The 19,825-nt window shown below is 45.6% G+C and overlaps 2 long non-coding RNA genes across 4 annotated transcripts; both read left to right on the top strand.

Annotated features, from left to right (window-relative positions):
- Window positions 1-201: 201 nt before the first annotated feature.
- Window positions 202-1,262, top strand: LOC122239327. Its single transcript, XR_006218295.1, has 2 exons — window positions 202-399; window positions 931-1,262. It is a non-coding gene; the product is annotated as an uncharacterized LOC122239327 (long non-coding RNA).
- An 8,941-nt stretch (window positions 1,263-10,203) lies between these two features.
- On the top strand, window positions 10,204-14,621 carry LOC122239328. 3 transcript variants are annotated; one of them, XR_006218298.1, is made up of 5 exons: window positions 10,204-10,285; window positions 10,463-10,624; window positions 11,001-11,230; window positions 12,158-12,338; window positions 13,486-14,621. It is a non-coding gene; the product is annotated as an uncharacterized LOC122239328 (long non-coding RNA). The 3 variants fall into 3 exon arrangements; XR_006218297.1 differs by having other exon boundaries at window positions 12,154-12,338; XR_006218296.1 differs by having other exon boundaries at window positions 12,129-12,338.
- The last annotated feature ends 5,204 nt before the right edge of the window (window positions 14,622-19,825 follow it).

The following is a 19,825-nucleotide window of genomic DNA, read 5'->3' as shown; positions in this document are numbered from 1 at the left end:
CACCTTCCAGAGTCCTCACCAGCACCGAGGGCGGCCCCGCTGGGGGGCCCCCAGCGCCCGGCTCAGACTCCCTCCCCCTCACGGAAGGGGCCCTTCCCACTGCCAGGAAGCTGTAGACAATGCGATGGAGCTCTGGGGGATTCCAGAAGCCTGCTCACCGTGCCCTGGCAACTTTGTCACTCTGTCTCCCAGGGGGCCGGGAACTCCTTGCCGCGGAGGGCTGAGGGGCAGGGAGCCCCAAGGTCGAGGAGGGCAGCCAGCAGCCCTCGGTGGGAGGGGACCTGGGGAGGCCTGGGCAGGAAGCCAGCCGTGGGGGACCTGGGGTTTTACCTGGGAACCTGGGCCAGGATCGAATGGATACCTGTTTTCCAGGCCCAAGCGGTCAGGGTGGCCATGTCGGTGAGTTTTGCCCAGTAGGACGGGACAGTAGGCTGGGTGTCCCAGAAGCTGACCCTGGGATGGGGTGAGGGGACAAGCCAGCCCTGGGGACAATCCCAGCAGTGCCCAGGGTGCGGTGGGGGCAAGGCAGGGAAGGCTTGTCCCGGGTCAGCTGACTGCTGGGGGCCTGGGTCCCGGGCCGAGGGCTGTCCTGCTCGAGGCCAGGTGTTTGCCTGGACTTCACAGCTGCAGGGCTGCTCTGAGAGGTCACACCGTGTCCCCGGGTGCCCCTTGCAGAGTCTGGGCCAATCCTGGTGACCAGGAAATGTCTCTGGGCTGAGCCGTGGCCTGCACAGTGGGAAGTGGGGGTCTGTGGTGGCACTCCCGCGTGTCCCAGTGCAGGGGCCTTGGTGAACGGCACCCCCTGAGACCAGAGGACAAAGGTGTCACCCCGGGGCCTGGGCCCACACTGGAGGTTCTGCCCTGCCCGGCTCAGGTGCTGACTGACGAGAGATGTCAGGTTCCCGACTCTGCTTCGGGTCTTTGTTTCAGATGCCTCCGTTATGTTTGAACTTACGTTTGTGCGCTATCCGGAACTTTCTGGCGTGAACGTTCGCAGAGCCTGTGTCTCCAGCCTTGCCCTCCCGATCCTGTCGCAGAATGTCAGGGCCACCGGAGGGGAAATTACAGCCTGCTCAGGCTGCCACTGAGGCCTTGTCCCCAACTGTTCTCTATATACCCGTTGTTGGTGACAGCCCCCAGGGACGGCTCCTGTTCCAGCTGGGAATCACGGGCCCCCGGGTCTTGCTGTGGCATTGAGGTGTGCGCCAGCCCCGCCTGCAGCAGTTTCGCGATGAGTCAGAATAAATTAGCATGCTAACGAAGGAGAACATGCACAGGAACCATCTGGAACAAGGCACGTTGTCATCAGAAGAGCCAAGTTGGTTCCAAAGCCATACTTACTGTTTCAGACTCATCCGTCTCCCCCTCCCACAACCTGAGGGATGGGGGTTAGTGCCATCCCAGCCTTGGTGGCGTGCCTACAGTCCGAGGGAGGGCACAAACCCAGATCACCTCTGAGACCGCCCCGTCTCATTGTCGAGGGGAGAGTCACTCAGCAGGGGTGCGGCTTGTGGGGGGCCCGCCTTCCCTTTGGGCTGCCTGAGAGGAATGACATAGCCATCGAGGTGGGGGCGAGGGTGGGGACCTCAGTCCCCAGACCTAAGTGTTTGTGGACACGCGCACACACACAACACGTCTGCACACGCTTTCACATACATGCATATGCATGCTCTCGCACGTGCACACACACTCTGTCTCGCTCTCTCTCTCCTTTGAGTCAAGCCTGGTGTGGTGTGCTTAAACACAGAGCAACCCCGAGCCAGAAGGAGCAGCTGCCGTGGTGCTGGGGGTGCTGCAAAAATACTCAGGAATCTGCGTCTTTAAATACCCAGCCTCCTGCCCCCGGCGTCCGCAGGCAGGAGAATCCCGTTTTGGATCCTGGCTGCACACTGCCTTTGTGATCTCGGTCATGTGTCTCAGTTTCTCCCAGCTTCAGTGTCCCCGTTTGGTCGGGGCTGACAGCAGTACACGTGCCTCCAGAGCTGGGACAGGGCTCAACACCGTGATGTAAGGAAGCCGGAGGCGGCCAGGACCTGGCAGAGGCCACGTGTTGTCTTACGGACTTTTTCTGAAGCAGGTGCGAGGGCCATTTTGTTACCTCCTGCACCGGAGTCATCCTTGTTCAGGGAGGAGGCCCAAAGAGCTGCCAAAGGAGAAGACTGGAGAGAGAGACAGGGATGGGAGGGATGGGAGACGTTCGGCTCAGCTGGACGAGGCTTGGCGGGAAGGAAGCAGGAGCTCTGACCACAGGGAAAGGCCCTACACACGGGGGCTCGGTGGATCCTGGGGTTAGATGTGTGAGGCATTTGACCATCTGAGCTTCAAACTCCTTCCTCTTCCCCGGACCTTAGTGGACTTGGCTGCCACACAGGGGCTCTGGGAGGAGGGTTTGAAGAAACAAGGAAAAGGGTTGCATTTCTGCATCTGGGTTTGCCTCGACTCGGGGAGGAGAACAGTATTGGGAGCTGTGGAAGGACTGGGGTCAGCGGCCTTGGGCGTAACCCCCTGGGGATTTGCAGAAGGGTGAGAGGCACCCACCTGACTTCTAATGGATCACGGAGCTTGTGCAGGGCCCGAGGCTAACAAAATTGCAAACAGTGGTGGGGCTCGGCTGATGTCTGGCTTCATTATCGTCAGCATTCTTGTTATAGTCTCACCACACTGCAATGGCAGGTGTGGATGTTTATTCTTGACTGCTTTAATACAGGCATTTATGTTGGCGAAAAATATTTGAGTTGCAGAGCATGCTAATTCCCTCTTAGGCAAATCTGTGGAAGACTCGGCCATTTGGGTCAAGTTCCTACAGGTATGCAGCTACCAGCCCTCGGAAGAACTAAACAAAACATGATTTATGTAACTTGGGCCTTGGGGTTAACATTTTCAGGACTTCACATTCACATTTTAGCTATTAATTTACTGTGGTATTTCTTACAGTTTTTGCTTTATAGGTTTTGATGGTGAGTTATTTGCTGCTTAAAGGTTAATCACTGTTATGCCTTCATTGGGTCTTGAATAGTTCCTCAGACCAAATTATTGTCTGTCCTTTTCAGCCTTCCCTGACCTTCATCTTACTGACCCTTTCTCTTGTGGTTTTCACAACACGTCTTTGCTATCCTTTCCTTTTGAACATTCAAGTATTTTATTTTAGGTGTACCTTGGGCAAAGAGTGCCTATTTGGATTGTTTTATTTAGAGTATTGTCAAAACAGACATGTTTGTTGAGACATCTGTTATTTATGCTCTGTTTTCCTTGTTCTTTCCTCATCTTTGGCTTTGTGAGCTGTTTACTATTTTATTTTCTCTAGTGTTTTGGAAGACCTCATTCTTATTTGTATTCTCTTGGTGATAAATTCTAAGCTTAAGATGTATTTTAAAAAGAGCTTTATTGAGATATGATTGACATACAATTAGCTGCACATATTTAAAGTGTACAATTTGATAAGTTTTGACATATATATGTTTATGAAACCACCATTACAATCACGAAGATGAACAAAAGTATCTTCATGTCCTTTGTTAAATCCTGTTCTTTCTACCTCTTTCCTCACTCCTCCCTCCCCAGGAAAACACTGATCTGCTTTCTGTCACTGCAGATTAGTTTGAATATTCAGAATTTCATACAAATAGAATCATAAAGTATGTACTCTTTGTGTCTGGTTTCTTTCATTCATAATCGTTTTGAGATCCCTCCCTGTTGTAACATCTACCAACAGTTCATGCCTCCTTATTGCTGACTAGCATTCCATTCCAAGTTATCTCTTCCCCTGTTGGTGGACATTCTAGTTACTTCCAGGTTTGGACTGTGACAAATATGCTGATAGGGACATAAACGTACAGGCACTTGTATGGATATAAGGCTTCCTTTTCTCTCGGGTAAGTATTTGGGAGAGGACGGCTGGGTCATACGGTAGGTATGCTTACCTGTTTAAAAGGCTGGGAACTGTTCTCCAATGTGTTTGTACTAGTTTACATTCTCCCCAGTGGCATGTGGGAATTCCAGCTCATCTACATCCCCACCAGCACTAGCTAAGGATGAGGACTTTGAATAAGTCTGCAGTGGTGCCTCCTTGCGGCTGTAGTTTGCATTTTCATAATGAAAAGTGATGCTGAGAATCTTCTCATATGCTTTCATTATCTGTCACTCTAATTATCATCTTCGGTTAAGTGTCCATTCAAATCTGTTGATCTTCCCCAGAGCCCCCTTTGGGTTGGGATAGATGAAAACGAATAGCAAGATGAAAGGCTAGAACCTAATCACATCAATATTCACACTAAACGAAAATGGTCTACACACCTGAATTAAAAGACAAAGATGTTCAGAAAAAAGCAAGGCACAAGTGTATGCTTCCTATAAGAAACAAAAACTAAATATAAAGACACAAGTTAGAATAGATGGGGAAAAGACCTAGCATGCTAACACTAGTTGAAAGAAAACCACGTGGCTATATTAATACTAGATTTCTGAACAATGATTATTGTTAGGTATAAAGAAGGCCATTTCCTAGTGATAAAGGTATGAGTTAATCAGGAAGATATAACAATCCTAAATGTCCATGAACCTAATGACAAAGCTTAAAAATACACGAAACCAATATTGGTAGAACTGTAAGAAGAAATGGACAAATCCATAATTTTATTCCTCTTTTGATAATTGATAGAAAAAAAAAAGAAAAAGACCCATCAAAGGCAGACTTGTAAACTATCAACCAACTTGACCTAGTTGATATTTCTAAGATACTCTGCACAACGAGTAGAAGGTACATTTTCATCAAGTGCACACAATATTCACTAAGACCGTCTGCAGTAAGTCAATGTCTCAGTAAATTAAAAGTATTCAAATGGTACAAAGCGTTTTATCCGACTATAGCGGATTTAAGTCAGAGATCAGCGGCAAAAGGAAATCTGGAAAATGCACAAATACTTAACTAAATATAACACACTTATGAATAACCTATGGGTCAAAGAAGGAATTCAAAGAGAAATTGTGAAGTATTTTAATCTAGCTAAAATGAAAACACAACATATCAGAATTTGTTGCACACTACTAAGGCAGTATGCAGAGGGCAATTGATAGCACCAAATATCAGGACTGAGAAAGGTGACATCACTTACAAATACTAAAATGATAAAAATGGTAAGGGATCTTCCTCTGCATTCATCCATTCAAGAATACATATTTCTTTATAGCATACATAAAATGGTAAAAAAAAAACCAAAACCCAAAAACATGGAACAGAGTACTGACCATTTAGCCACGACACAAATTGCAATGAATTTCAAAGAACTGGGATTATACAGATCACTTTCCGTCACCATAATGTAATCAAGTCAGAAGTTAGTAACGAGGTAAATTTAAAATCCCTCAAAGAAATTAATAACCATACTTCTAAATATATCATGAGTTAAATAAAATATTATAACACATTTATTTGAAAATCTTTTGATCTGAACAATAATGAAGATATTACATGGCAAACTTGTGGGAAGCCATGAAAATAGTATTTTGAAAGAAATTTATAGCCTTGAATGCTTATATTAGAAAAATATAAAGGCTGAAAATGAGTTAAGCCCTTAGATAAGACAAAGAATAAAAATAGTAGTAAAGAAGTAGAAAAGGAAAAAAAGGTCGAAGGGAGATAAAAATAAAGATATGACTATGAATGGACTAGGACACAAAGAAACAGTAGAAAGTTTCAAATAGACCAAATGTTTACTAAAATATAAATAAAACGGCGCCTGGGTGGCTCAGTCGGTTAAGTGTCTGACTTTGGCTCAGGTCATGGTCTCACGGTCTGTGAGTTCAAGCCCCACATCGGGCTCTGTACTGACAGCTCGGAGCCTGGAGCCTGCTTCGGCTTCTGTGTCTCCCTCTCTCTGCCCCTCCCCTGCTCATGTTCTGTCTCTCTCTGTCTCAAAAATAAATAAAACATTAAAAAAAATTTTTTAATATAAATAAAACAGACAAATATCTGGCCAGATTCCTTGGGGAAAAAAAAGAGCTAAAATGCAAAAAAAAAAAAAAAATTAAGAATAAAAAAGATAAAATAACATATACAGAAGATACGGTCATAGAATATTATAAATATTGCTTTTGCCAATATATTTGAAAACTTAGATGAAATGGCTGAATTTCTAGAAGAACGTAAGTTACCACAACCGACTCAGGAATAAAGAAAATCTGAACAATTTTACAACAATTAAAAAATCAAATCAGGGCTAAAACCTATCTCTTAAAAAAACACTGTAGCCTGCTGGTTTTCCAGGAAAGTTCTATTGCAATGTACAAGGACAGATTATTCTGGTCTTTCACAAACTCAAAGACTAGAAAGTTGGTCACAAAACTTATTCATGAGGCAATAATAACCTTGATATCACAAGCAAACAAAGGTACGACAAAAAAGGAAAAGAACAAAAACACAAAAATTCCTAAGCAAATACAACCAGGCTTTATCCCGAGGATATAAGGTCACGTAACATTAGAATGTCTATAAATCAAATTCACTCACCCTAACTTAGTAAAGGAGAAAGTACATACAATCATTTCAGTAGGCACAGAAAATAAAATGATGAATGTTTACATCTCTTTAGGGGGAAAATACTCTATTAGAAAACTAGAAATAAGAGGGAGCTAACTTAATTTGATAAAGGGTATTGTTCACTTACAGCAAACGTAATTCTTAGCCGTGAAGCACCAGAGGCATTGCCTTCAAAAGAATCAACAAAATATATTTACTATCGCTGCTTCTATCAGCCTGGTACTGGAGGCCCTAGTCTATAAGGCAAGAAAGAATTTCTTTGGAAAGTAAGACATTATCATGATGTGTATATAGCACAATTCAAAAGGCTCTACAGATACATTAATAATGAAGGTTGAATGAAGTGTCCCATCCAAGATCAACGAGCAAAGGTTAATTGTATTTCTGTACACTGGCAATGAAAAGATTAAAAGTATACAATTAAAAAACTCCACCAAATAGACGTAGGAATAAGTTGAATAAAAAAGAGCAAGTTTTAGAAAAGTTTATCTTCTGGAAGATGTTTAAAAAAGAAGTTAAGTGGGGAAGTGTACCGTGTTTGTGAATTGAATTGCATGAGACATATGAATGTCTGTTCCTCGTAGAGTTCTAATTCTTTTTTTTTTAAATTAGAGAGAAAGAGAGAGCGAGAGAGCGAGAATGTGTGTGAGCAGGGGAGGGGCAAAAGGAGAGGGAGAGAATCTCAAGCAGGCTCCGCGCCCAGCGCTGAGCCCAATGGAGGGGCTCGATCTTATGATCCTGGGATCATGATGTGAGCTGAAGTCGAGAGTTGGACGCTTAACTGACTGAGCCACCAGGTGCCCTCTCAACAGAGCTCTCATTCCAAAAACCTTATGAAAATAGAGAAGGTTGGGAGTGGGCGTGACATTCGTGGAGAAGAATTTTCAGAGATTTTATTAGACATTAGACGTTGACTTATACAATTATAAACTTTCTCCCCAAAGACTCCATAAAGTAAAAAGACAGGTCAGAATTTGGGAAAAGACGGAAGCAGCCCACAAACAACACAGGATTAATAACATGTGTTATTAACACATAAAAAAACTCAATAAGAAAACAAACCAAGAGGAAAATGGACAACAGACTAGTTAATGGAGGAGGCAGCAGGAGTAGTCAGTCAACATCAAAAGAATAAATCTAGAAGATACAACTGCAGACTGACGTGTACATAAAATGCAGTGAGGGGAGTGACAGTCTCAGTCCACGGGCAGCTACTAGTAACTTCCATAACCTTTTATGATCTCTGAAATTGCTCGGAAAATCACCCGTGAACCAGGGGTGAAGATAACGATGAAGGCGATGATCCGAAGGGGGGCCTACGACCGGGGCCCAGATGCCCAGCCACTTGGCAGAGGAGGCGTAGCCCTGGGCCCCGGCCAAATCGCCCACCACCTTCCCGTCCCTAGACTTCGTGGAGGGGACGGATGCCGTCAAGCCCGGGCAGCGCCCGTTCGGGAAGGTTGTGTCGAACGGGGACCAGACCGCGTGGTTGGGCGCAGAGGTCTCGCCGCGGGTGTCTGATCGTGGAGGTCCCCACGGGAGCCGAGCTCGGGGCGCCCCAAGTACAGGCACCTCGAGCCCCCTCCTGGAGCTTCTCACGGGTTGGGGGGGACACTAGCGTGGGAGCCGGGGACGAAGGGCTGGGAATGGTGCAAGACGCTCGAGCAGCTGCGGTCCGGATGCCGGAGGCTGCTCTGGGCCCACTCTTCCCCAGAAGTTTAGGTTTCTGCAAAGCTTCTATTTCCTGGCTTTTTCAAACGTGGTGAGCTGGCTGGGTACCAGGAAGGTGGACAGATGAGGAGTGTCAGGTTACGCCAGGGCAGGGGGGCGGCCGGCAGGTAGGGGGAGCTTCCTGTCCCCCCCCCCCGCCCCCCGCTCACGTCAGGCCTGGTCAGCTACCCCACTTGCCTCTTTGGAGGTGTGGGTGCGCCCTGGAGACTCTGCCCGCTCTTTACCTGTCTCATGCGGGTCTCGGCTCATTAACAACCGTGTTGTGCCCAGACCCGCCCTGGTGGCTCCCGTTAGGCTCACAGGACGCCCTTCAGCTACAAGGACCAGGAAAGTTTGAACAACTTTCAAAACGCAAGGCCTGGGAATTACACAGCACCGGTGTGGCCACAAAACGAGGTTAGGGGTGGGGGTTGGAGGGAGAGGGAGAGAGAGCCTTTGAAGCGGAGGCCCCCACAATAAGTGATTAAGTCAGGCGCCGTGATTTGCCAAGGCTCCACATTAAGGAGTGCTTGCCGGCTACCAGAGAGGGTTGCCCACTTGGCAGGACCCTCATCCCAAGTCACCGCAGCTCGGGTGGGGTTACGCACGACGTGACCATCCTCCTAGAGCGCTGCCCAACCTGGGACTGTGAGACCCGCGTTGCCCATCTGGTCGGGTTGGTGCCACACTTGAGAAAACGGTTTGATATCCTGTGGAGTTAAAGATAAGCGTGCTTATGACTCACCCGTTTCAGTCCTAGTTAATAGAGCTTAGAGACATTTTGGCGTATGTGTGCCAGAAGCTATATCCAAGAACGTTAAGAGCAGTACTGTGCATGAGAGCAAAAATCTGGAAATAACTCATATTCCCATAAGCAAAAGAGTGGATACATAAATTGTGATATAGCAATACAGTGGAATATTATATAGCAATAAGAAACGAAATATAGTCAGGTTCGGCATCGTCTTAGAAACGATGCCCGGTAAAAACAGGAAGGTTCTGGAAAATATTCATGCCATGATATTATTTTTATAGACCTCCAAACCAAAATAAAGCAATGTGCCTTTAAGGATACATGTGTGATAAAATTCTACAGCAAAGCGAGGGGAATGGTAAACACAAATTCGGATGACAGTTACTTATCCAGGGGCCTGGCGTTGGGGTCGACGGGGTGATGGGGTAAGGATGGGGTATGCAGGTAGATTTAACAGTCTTGGTCATTTTATTCCTTTTTCCCAGCTTTATTGGGCTGATAAAATTGTATATATTTAAAGTATACAATGTGATGATTTGATATATATATATACACACACGTTGTGAAATGATTATCGCAATGAACACGATCTATCAACTCACATAATTACCTTTGTGTGTGTGCGAGCGTGCGTGCGTGTGGTGAGAACATTTAACTTCTACTCTTAGCAAGCATACTCAAGCATGAAATACATAGTCACCGTGCTGTCCACCGGATCCCCAGAACTTATTCATCTTCCAAATGGAAATTTGTACCCTTTGCCCAACACCTGCCTATTTCCGCCATTCTACTTTGTTTCTGTGAACGTGGCTTTTTTTTTTTTTTTTAACCATTCCGTATATGAGTGAGATCACACAGTATTTCTCTTTCTTTTTCTGGCTTATTTCACTTAGCATAATGTCCTCTAGGGTTACCCATGTTGTCACAGGGGCAAGATTTCACTGTCTTTTTAACGGCTGAAAGATATTCCATTGCACAGAATGTTTTCTTTATCCATTCATCTGTTGATAGACATTTAGGTTGTTTCCAAGTCTTGGCTGCGGTAAATAACGTGGCCATCAACATGGTGGTGCGGTGCAGATATCTCTTGGGAATGCTGATGTCATTTCCTTTGGCTACACACTCAGAAGGGATTGTTGGGTCATAGAGTAGCTCCATTTTGAATTTTTGGAGGAGCCTTCATACTGTTTCCCAGAGCGACTGTGCCAACTTAGAGTCTCCACATCCTCGCCAACGCTTGTTACCTCTTGTCTTTCTGGACCATCCGTCCTAGTGGTTGCGAAATGGTATCTCACCGTAGTTTTGATCTGCAAGCATTTCTTTGATGATTAGCCCCATTGAGCACCTTTTCGTGTGGGCCATTTCTGTGTCTTTGGAAACTTGTCTGTTTAGGTCCTTTGCCCATTTAAAAATTGGATTCTGTTTTCTTCTATTGAGTTGTATGATTTTCTCGTACATTTTAGGTACTAACTCCCTGTCGGCTAAGTGGTCTGCAAATACCTCTCCAATTGGGTAGGTTGTGTAAGTTCCACACATCTGTGAACTGTCTACCTTCCCTCCTGTGATTGATTTCCAGTTTCATACCGTCATGGTCGGCGACGATACATGATACGATTTCAATCTTCGTAAGTTTGCTAAGACTTGTTTAGTGACCTCACACATGATCTATCTTGGAGAATGTTATGTGGACCCTGGAGAAGAATGTGCATTCTGCTGCTGGAGGACGGAGTGCCCTGTATGTGCCTGTTGAGTCCGTTTGGTCTGAAGTGTAGTTCAAGCCCAGCGTCTGTGTTTTGTCTGGATGAGCTATTACTGAACGTGGGCTACTGATGTTTTCTACCACCATTACACTGCTGTTTATTTCTCCCTTCGGATCTGTTATTTGCTTGATGTGCCTAGGCACTCCGATGTCAGGCGCATATGCATTTACAGTCATTACAAACTTTTGGTGAACTGAACTCGTAATCGCCATATAGTGACTTTCTTTGTCTCTTGTTCCAGGTTGTGACTTCAAGTCTGTTTTGTCTAAGGATAACCTGCTGTCATTCGGTTTTCACGTGTATGGAATATCTTCCCCCGTCGCTTCACCTTGAGCCTATGTGTGTCCTTGAAGCTGAATTGAATCTCTTCAGGAAGGTATATAGTTGGGTTTTTGAAAACAAATGAATTCAGCCGCTCTGCATCTTTTGATTGGAGAATTTAATTCATTTACATCGAAAACAATTATTCAGGTAAGCACTTGTTATTACCATCTTGCCAATTTTTTTTTCCTGGGTGGGTTGTAGGTCCTTTCTTCCTTACAGTTTTCCTTCATGATTTGATAATTTTCTGCAGTGCCGACTTTTGATTCCTTTCTCTACCTTTTGTGCATCTACCATTGATTTCTGCTTTGTGGTTACCGTGAGGCTGACATGAAGTGTCTTATAGTTATAACAGTCCGTTTTAAGCTGACAACGATTTAACTGCAATCACATAAAAAAAAAAAAACTCTGTATTTATACTCCTCACCACATTTTATATAGTAGACTCCATGCCCGGCGTGGAGCCCAACACGGAGATTGAACTTACAACCCTGAGATCAGGACCTGAGCTGAGATCAGGTGTCAGATACCTAACTGACTGAGCCACCCAGGTGCCCCCATATTTTATATTTTTGATGTCACAATTTACATTTTTAATGTTGTTATCCATTAACAAATTGTGCGAGCTATGTTTCTTTTAATACATTTTCCTTCACCGTTTTTACTAGAGTTAACTGATTTTTTAAAAATATTTATTTATTCCTGAGACAGGGGAGGGGGGAGGGATAGCATGGGTGGGGTAGGGGCAGAGAGAGAGAGGAAGAGAGAGAGAGAATCCCAAGCAGGCTCCGCACTGACTGTGTGGAGCCCAACGCGGGGCTCAAACCCACAAATCATGACATCATGACCTGAGCCGAAATCAAGAGTCGGACACTTAACAGACGGAGCCAATCCCGGTGCCCCTGGAGCTACCTGATTTAAACACCACCATTACACTTTATTCTGAATTTGACTATGTATATACTTACCTTTACCGGTGAGCTTTACACTTTCGTAGTTTTTCACATTCCTAGTTTACTAGTTGGTGTCCTTTTGTTTTATCTTGAAGAACTCCCTCTGGCATTTTCTGTAAGGCAGGTCTGGTGGTGAGGAACTTCCTCAGCTTTTGTTTGCCTGGAAATTTTTTACCTTTCCACTTCTGAAGGACAGCTTGCCTGAAAAAGTACTCCTGGATGGCAGTTTTTTCTTTCAGCATTTCGAATATCTCACCCCACTCTGCACGGTTGCTGCTGAGAAATCTGCTGATCGCCTAATGGGGGTATGTAACGAGTTTCTTTCCTCTTGCTGCTCTGAAATTCTTTGCCTTTGATTTTTTGACAGTTATTTTCTTTCCTTTTAATTTATTTTTGAGAGAGAGAGCATGTATGGGGAAGGAGGAGAGAGAGAGAGAGAGAAAGAGAGAGAGAGAGTGAGAGAGAATCCCAAGCAGGCTCTGTGCTGTCAGTGCAGAGCCTGATGCAGGGCTCAGACTCATGAACTGTGAGATCATGACTTGAGCTGAAGTTGGAGCTCAACCAACTGAGCTACCCAGGCGCCCCTTGATAGTTTTTTCCTTCACGTGTCTCGGCAGAGTCCGCCTCAGGTTGAATCTGTCTGGAGAACTATGGGCTTCATGCACTTGGGTGTCCCTATCTCTCCCCAGATTTGGAAATTTTCCAGTTGTTATTTCTTGAAATAAGCTTTGTACCCCTTCCCCCTCCCCCTGGGACTCCCATAATAAGTCTTTTGGTCATCTGATGATGTCCTATCCTTCTCATACGTTTTCTCCACTCTTCATTCTTTCTTCTTCTCTGGATGATTTCATATGACCTATGCTTGTGTTCACAGATTCTTTCTTCTGCTTAGATCTAGTCTTCTGTTGATGCTCTTGATTGCATTTTTCATTTCATTCATTCTTTTCCTCAGCTCCAGAATTTCTGTTTGGTTCTTTGTGAGGTTTTTTTTGGGGGGTGGGGTGGGGCTCTAAATACTCTATTTTTTAAAGTTTCTATTTAGATTCCAGTTAATTAACATACAGTGTCATATTAGTTTCAGGTGTACCATCCAATGATTCAACACTTCCATTCATCATGACAAGTGCTCATCATGACAAGTGCACTCCTTAAACCCCATCACCTGTTTCCCCCTTCCCCCTGCCCATCTCCCCTCTTGTTAACCATCACATTTTTGTTTGTGTCATTTTTTATAATTTCTATTTCTCTGTTTTCATTTTGTTCATGTATTATTTTCTTGATTTCTTTGAGTTGTCAATTTGTGTTTTCTTGTAGCTCACTGAGATTCCTTAAAACAGGTGTTTTGAATTTTTCATTTGGTAACTCATAGATCTTCATTTTGGGGAGGTCAGTTGCTGAAAATATATTGTGCTCCTTTCATGATGTCATAATGTTTTCTTGATTTTTTTTCAGGTTCCTTGAAGCTGTGTGTTGCTGTGTTCACATTTGGAGAGGCAGTCACCTCCAACTGGCTTTGGGAAAGAGATGTCTTCACCAGTCAGCCTGGCTAGGGATTCTGAGGCTTAATCAGACCTTTCTTATGAATGCACCCACTCTACACTTCTTGTTTCCTCTTGAGAAGAAGTTTGGAGATTGTATGTTTTCTAGTGATCCTGCAGAGTCAGGTGCTGAGAGCCTTCTGTTTGTTTGCCTAGGGTGGTGCCCTGGAACGTTCAAGTTTGTGTGCCTTTTCCAAATCCCACAGAATTGGGCTGGTTTTCTGTACATGCTCTTTAGCTGTCTGCAAAGGCTCACACTTGCTGTCCATGGGAGGATGGGCAGGGAGCCAGCCGCAGAAGAGGAGGGTAGGTGAGGTGCATGAGCCACTGGGGGTGCCCGTGGGCCACTGAGGGGTTCTGCAAGCAAGATGTACCCACTGGCTTGTGGGCAGTCTTCCTGATGGAGTCCCTGAAGTGTGAGTATGATCTGATGAGTTCTGAGTCCTGGTTGCTGTGTTCCCAGCCTTCCTCAACTCCTCAGCTTTGCAGATCACTTCACCATTCTGGGTGGATGAAGAAAGTAGTGGGCTTTTTGGGTAGCATCTCATACACCCGGGAAACCTGGGCACTCATTCACATGCTCTTACTTTACCACATGGGAGAAATCATTGGCTGGGGGAGGTCTCTCTTGGCATTGAGCCATACTGGCTACAGAGGGGTGATGTAGGTAAGGTCACTTTTTCAATGTGTCGATTGTATTTTTTTCTCTAGTAGTGTGCTGGAACTTCTCCACTTGACTCATGGACTCCCACAAAGGTACTCTCATCCATGAGTAATTGTCAAAATGGATATTCCCTGTGGGGAATAGTGGTAAGAACTCAATTCTGCCACCTTACTGGTGGTACACAATAATGAGTTTATTTCTCAAGCCTTGTCACATGATACACGCATCAGCTTTGGTTCTTTGGTGTTGGCTCCGTTGTCAAATTCTGTGCATCAGCAGCTCCGGGAACACATCTTAACCATCCATCCAGGAGGGGAAAGAACTCCCACGTTCATTTCTTAAGTTGGCTTTTATTTCACGATGGCTTATTATTATAATATCACATAATAAACAGCAAATTTGAAGGAGTTTCATGAAGTGAGTAGTCATGTGCTATTGTTAGGACTTACTGGATTTGAAAATAAAGTTGTTTCTTCATTTTCAGCCTCTCAAGACAGCAAAAGACTCTCGAAGTAATGAGGGGCTACAAGGTAAAGATCAAATTGAGCACAGCAAGATGTTTCGGGGTAAAAATGAAGATAAGCCTGTGACTATAAGATGCTTACTTGAGAATTTAGAAATATTTTAGGGCAATTTCTGTAGACCAGCGTTTCTTGACCTTGGTTCTATTGACTTTTGGGGATGGATAATTCCCTTTTGTAGGGAGCTCTTCTGTGCAGTATTGGATGTTTAGCATCATATGAGCTCTCTACTCACTATGTGACAGCTCCTCACCACTTGTGAAAAGCAAAAATGTCTCCAGACATTGCCACATGTTCTTCAGGCAATAGCAAAATCACCTCCAGTTGGGAGCCACTCTTGTAGACTCTTTCCTATAAATCAGGTTTTGTAGAGTCTTAAGGGTGATGTCCCATATACCCTGATTCTCAACCCAAGGTAGAGAAGAGCCTGTCTTAAGAGATTATAAGTTGATATATAAGAAAACCACACAATTTGTAAACAAATTATATCAGCCTAGGCTGCAAGGGAAAGAGTTCAAAACCAAAAGCCTTTGAGCCCTCAGCTTCCTAAGGTGGAAAGCAGGCTGAGGAAAGGACTCAGCTGAAAATGTGGGCCATTTGTTATGGAAAACAAGGAAATCGTTCTAGGAATACAGCTTAGAGTTCAAAGAGTAGAGCCAGAACCACAGAGAGTCACTTTCAGGGAACAGAACTTGTCTGAATCAAAGTACAATGCACCTGGCTGGATTTTAGGGTTGTGAGGCCCCTTTTTGGTTAGGACTGAAGCAACAGTTATCCCATGCCCTCGTTTCATGTTGGGTGTGAGGGGGCAGATCACTTGTATCATACAGGTCTTCATAAAGAAGAACCATATTTGAGGTGTTGTACTTGAGGGGTCTCATGCACACACAGACCCAACTGAGTAGGACCCTGGACCTTGAGCTGATGCTGTAATGGGATGAGACTTTGGGGTCTTGGTTGAGGGAGGGAGCATATCTTGTGTGGGGGAGGGATGAGACTTGTGGCCAGAGGGCAGACTGCACCAGGCCGTATTTCCCAAAGACAGCTGCCACGACATCTCCATTCCCACAATTCCCTTTTGCGGTGTGGACTTGCCACTACGACTTTGGGGTGGAACAACGTATTTCTAAACAGCTTTGAAACTGGGTGGCCCTGAGGCTTCTTTGCCAGAAAGCATGTGTTAGAAGTGATGCCATGGCAGTTCTGGGCATAGCCCTCAACGGACCGGATGGCTTCCTCTTCCCACTCCTTGGAAACCACTGCCATGTAGGAAATGTGGGACCACTACACTGGGACCACCTTTCTGTGAGAAGCCCAAACCACGTCAAGGGGCTGTGTGCAGCCTGGTCTGAGGCCGCAGCTGTGCTTTCGGTTTGACTGTTGCCATTTTGGATGGCCAGCCCAGATGAACCTCACCCTCTACTGCAACTGATGGGAGACGCAGGCAAGAACTGCTCAAGGAAGCCCAGTTGAATGACAAGTCTGTGGAAGGACAAGAGTTAAGAATAAAATAGCACAATGATGAGACCATGGGTATCAGGTGCCTGGCACGTAGGAGGTGCTCAATGTGGCTGTGGTCACAACTACAAGGGACAGTTGCCTTGGTTTGCCCAGCACTAATCCCCCCTGTACTTGTAACAGAGCTCCAGCTCCAGGGATGGACCCAGGCTTGGCCAGTAAGGATATTCCGTTTCCTTGGCCATAACGATTGGATTGTGATTAGAGATGTGGCTCGAGGCCAGAGAGACGATTCTAGAACATTGACAGAAGCTATTGAGAAAGAGAGGGTTGCTGTGTGGCCGGAACATGGGTTCAGCTGCAGGGACAGAGGCCCGAAATCACCATGGCTGAAATACCCCAATAATAGCTTCATCTGACTTGGTTTGGTGGCTCTGCCATCCGGAGCATGCAAGAGTCCTGGGTCTTGCTATCATTCCTAGGGTGTTCTCATCCACGGGTCCAAGTTGGCTTTTCGTTGAATCCACTTTCCAAACAAGACGAGTGGTGGGATGCACACCTCTTCCTCGCAGGGTGTGGCCTGGGAGGCTTCCCACTTTGTTTCTGTGCACGTCTGACCGGCCAGAGCCTTTCCTTGTGCACCCAGTGCAACTATCAGCATTCCGGGGGAGGGGATTCAGAGAGCACAGTCTAACAGTGGGTGGGATATAGGAGCCCTCAAGTGATAGTGCTGTACCCCGAACTGGTAACAACCAAGGACCATGACCCCTCCTGTCTGAAGGGTGAGGGGAGGAGGCAGGACAGGGAAAGGCAGGTGGAGAGGGCTGCTGTGACAGGAAGTGTGAACTCTGGACAAGTAACACAGCCAGCTTGAGGCAGTGCCGACACGTGGGAGATGGAGGAATAAATAATGTGACCACAGTTTCCTGCCGGAGCCTCTCACTGACCAGACCTTTCTAGAATACAGAGGGCAAGGCGAATCTGTGGCTGTTGCTCATGTAGAGCAGACAGCAGGGTGGAGAGCTATGACAAATAGGTCTGGTGGAGCTCACAGAAGATTCCAGCAGGCCTAGGTAGACAGTCAATAGGTAATTAGGTTTATGGGTTTTGCTCAAAATTCTATTCCAATGGGGGAAGGGGAAATGGACATTGAAAGGTGAGAAGCATATACATTCCCTTCCCCTTGGGGCTGCCAAGCTGGGAAGACTTGAGTCTGACAATGGCAGAAACCATTTGCTACCATGAATAGAAACCCTGCGGGGAGGAGGTGGCCAATGCAGAGGAGAGTAGAAGGCAAAGGTGGAGGCCAATTGATGGCAGATCAGAGTACCTTGATTGAGCTGTGTCTGAAGTCACTACCGCTGGACTTTTCAGTCAGGCGAGCCTGTACATTCTGTTCATTTCTCTTAATCTCATAGTAGCATTTCTGTTTGTTTGGCTGCATTCAGACACTCTAGAGCTTGTTCTGGGTTCTCTCCGACATTTATCTGGGATTGAAGCCAGACCACAGACTCCAGGCAGGAAAAGGCAAAACCAGGTGCCTCTGTAGTCGAGCCCTGTGCAAACAACCCAGCCATAGCTTCCCCTTCCTGCGGGCGATGTTTCTTTTACACCCAAGCAGACTGACAGCAATGACATCCGAGGACTCCTTTCTCATCCAGGGCCCTCAGGCAGAGGCTTTCTTTAATTTCCACTGAGAAGTTTAAGGGAATAAATGTTCCTAAGGCTGAGTGGGAGCCATCAGGCTTGTTTTGTTCTCTTTAGCATGTTACAACTTCTATCAATGACCTCACAGGGTTGGAATGGTCTACACCAGCTCTGCCAGGCTCTCCTGATGACAGTAGATGACTTCACAGGTGAAGAAGGCAGCATTGTCCTATGGCGAATGAAGCCCTTTGGCTTCCTAAGGTGTGACCACCCAAGGAGCCCCAACACATTCCTTCCTTCCATGCTTTCAATTATTTGGGCACATATGTAGGTGAAATGTCCCAAGATGTAGTCAGTGCCTGTGCTTGGACCTTTATCCAAGGTATCTGAACATAGGTGGCACCCCAAACCAATTAAGTGAGGGTCTCTGACACAGAGCCTGGACATCAGTATTTTTCTTGAGTTCCAATATGTAGGCAAGTTTGAGAGCCACTACTCCAAGCTCTGGTCACTTCCCATCAGGTGGGGCTGCCCTCCCAGCCTTCCACCTCCACATCATTTGCCGGGGATCCTACTAACTCAGAACAGCTTCCTCTGAGGCCCCTACAGGCTTAGCTGGGACACAGACAGTCCTATCACCTCGTTGACACGCATCTCCATGCTCCTGGCTGTGGTCCCCAATCCTGAGGATGGCTCTGATTCAAGGTGGCACCACTGGGACACCAGTATACCCCCTTGATCTGGATGAAACTGAAGGGGAAGATTTGAATCCAATTTTATACCAGAAGCTAATTCCAAATGGGAGGCTATAGTTGGGAATAAAATAAACTCAATAACAAGGCAAGGTCAGAGCACATCCAGTAACCCATGCCAAACTTTGGAAAGGTGGCCTCAAATCTTCTGAGGCCAATGCACAAGCCGTGGACCCAGGCCCAGGTGGGTCTCAATCTGTTAATTCTAAGGATTGCCGAGCCACACTGACCACTTCTGATCCCATAGGGATTAAAAGTATACTATGGATGACTCTATGCCCACAAATTTGATGACTTAGATGGAATGGACAAATTTCTTGAAGGACACAACCTACCCAAACCCACACAAGGAGGCATAGATAATATCAATAGGTTTATGTCTATTAAAGAAGTTGAATCCATGATTAATAGCCTTCCGGGGAAAAAAAGCCCCAGGCCCAGGTAGCATGACTGGTGAAATCTACCAAACGTTTAAGGAAGAAATGGTACGGATTTTCTACAATGGCTTCCAGCAAATAGAAGCAGGGGGAACACATCCTAATTTATCCTATGAGGCAAATATTATCCTAATGCCCAGGCCAGATAAAGAGAGAGCAAGGATAGAAAACTACAAACTGATAACTCATGAACATAGATGCAAATATCCTCCACAAAATATTAGCCAATGAGATCCAGCAATATATAACATGTACAAATGGAACAAAATGGCAGAAACTGACTCACACAAATATAACCAACTTATCTGTCATGGGGGCACAAATGAAGTACAGAGGAAAAAAGAAAGACTTTTCAACAAAGGGTGCTGGAACTACTGGACATTCACCTACAAACACAGAAACAACCTAGACAGAGATCTTACATCCTCCCCCCAAATTAGCTCAAAATGGGTCATAGACCTAAATGTAAAAAATTTTTTAGCATTTATCTATTTTGAGAAATAGAGACAGAGTGTGAGTGGGAGAGGCACAGAGAGAGAGGGAGATATAGAATCCGAAGCAGGCTCCAGGCTCTGAGCTGTCAGCCCAGAACCTGACGCAGGGCTGGAACTCATGAACTGCGAGATCATGATCTGAGCTGAGGTCAAATGCTCAACTGACTGAGACACCCAGGTGCCCCTAAAATGTAAAATTCAAAAACTTCTAGAATATGACATAGGAGATTCTAAGGGACCTTGGATCTGGCAATGACGTTTAGATAAAACACCAGAAGTAT

The sequence above is a fragment of the Panthera tigris genome, chromosome B3 (genome assembly GCF_018350195.1).
Source record: "Panthera tigris isolate Pti1 chromosome B3, P.tigris_Pti1_mat1.1, whole genome shotgun sequence".
Lineage (NCBI taxonomy): Eukaryota > Metazoa > Chordata > Mammalia > Carnivora > Felidae > Panthera > Panthera tigris.
Note: the sequence above shows the minus strand (reverse complement) of the source record. Positions and strands in the feature narration are given on the sequence as shown.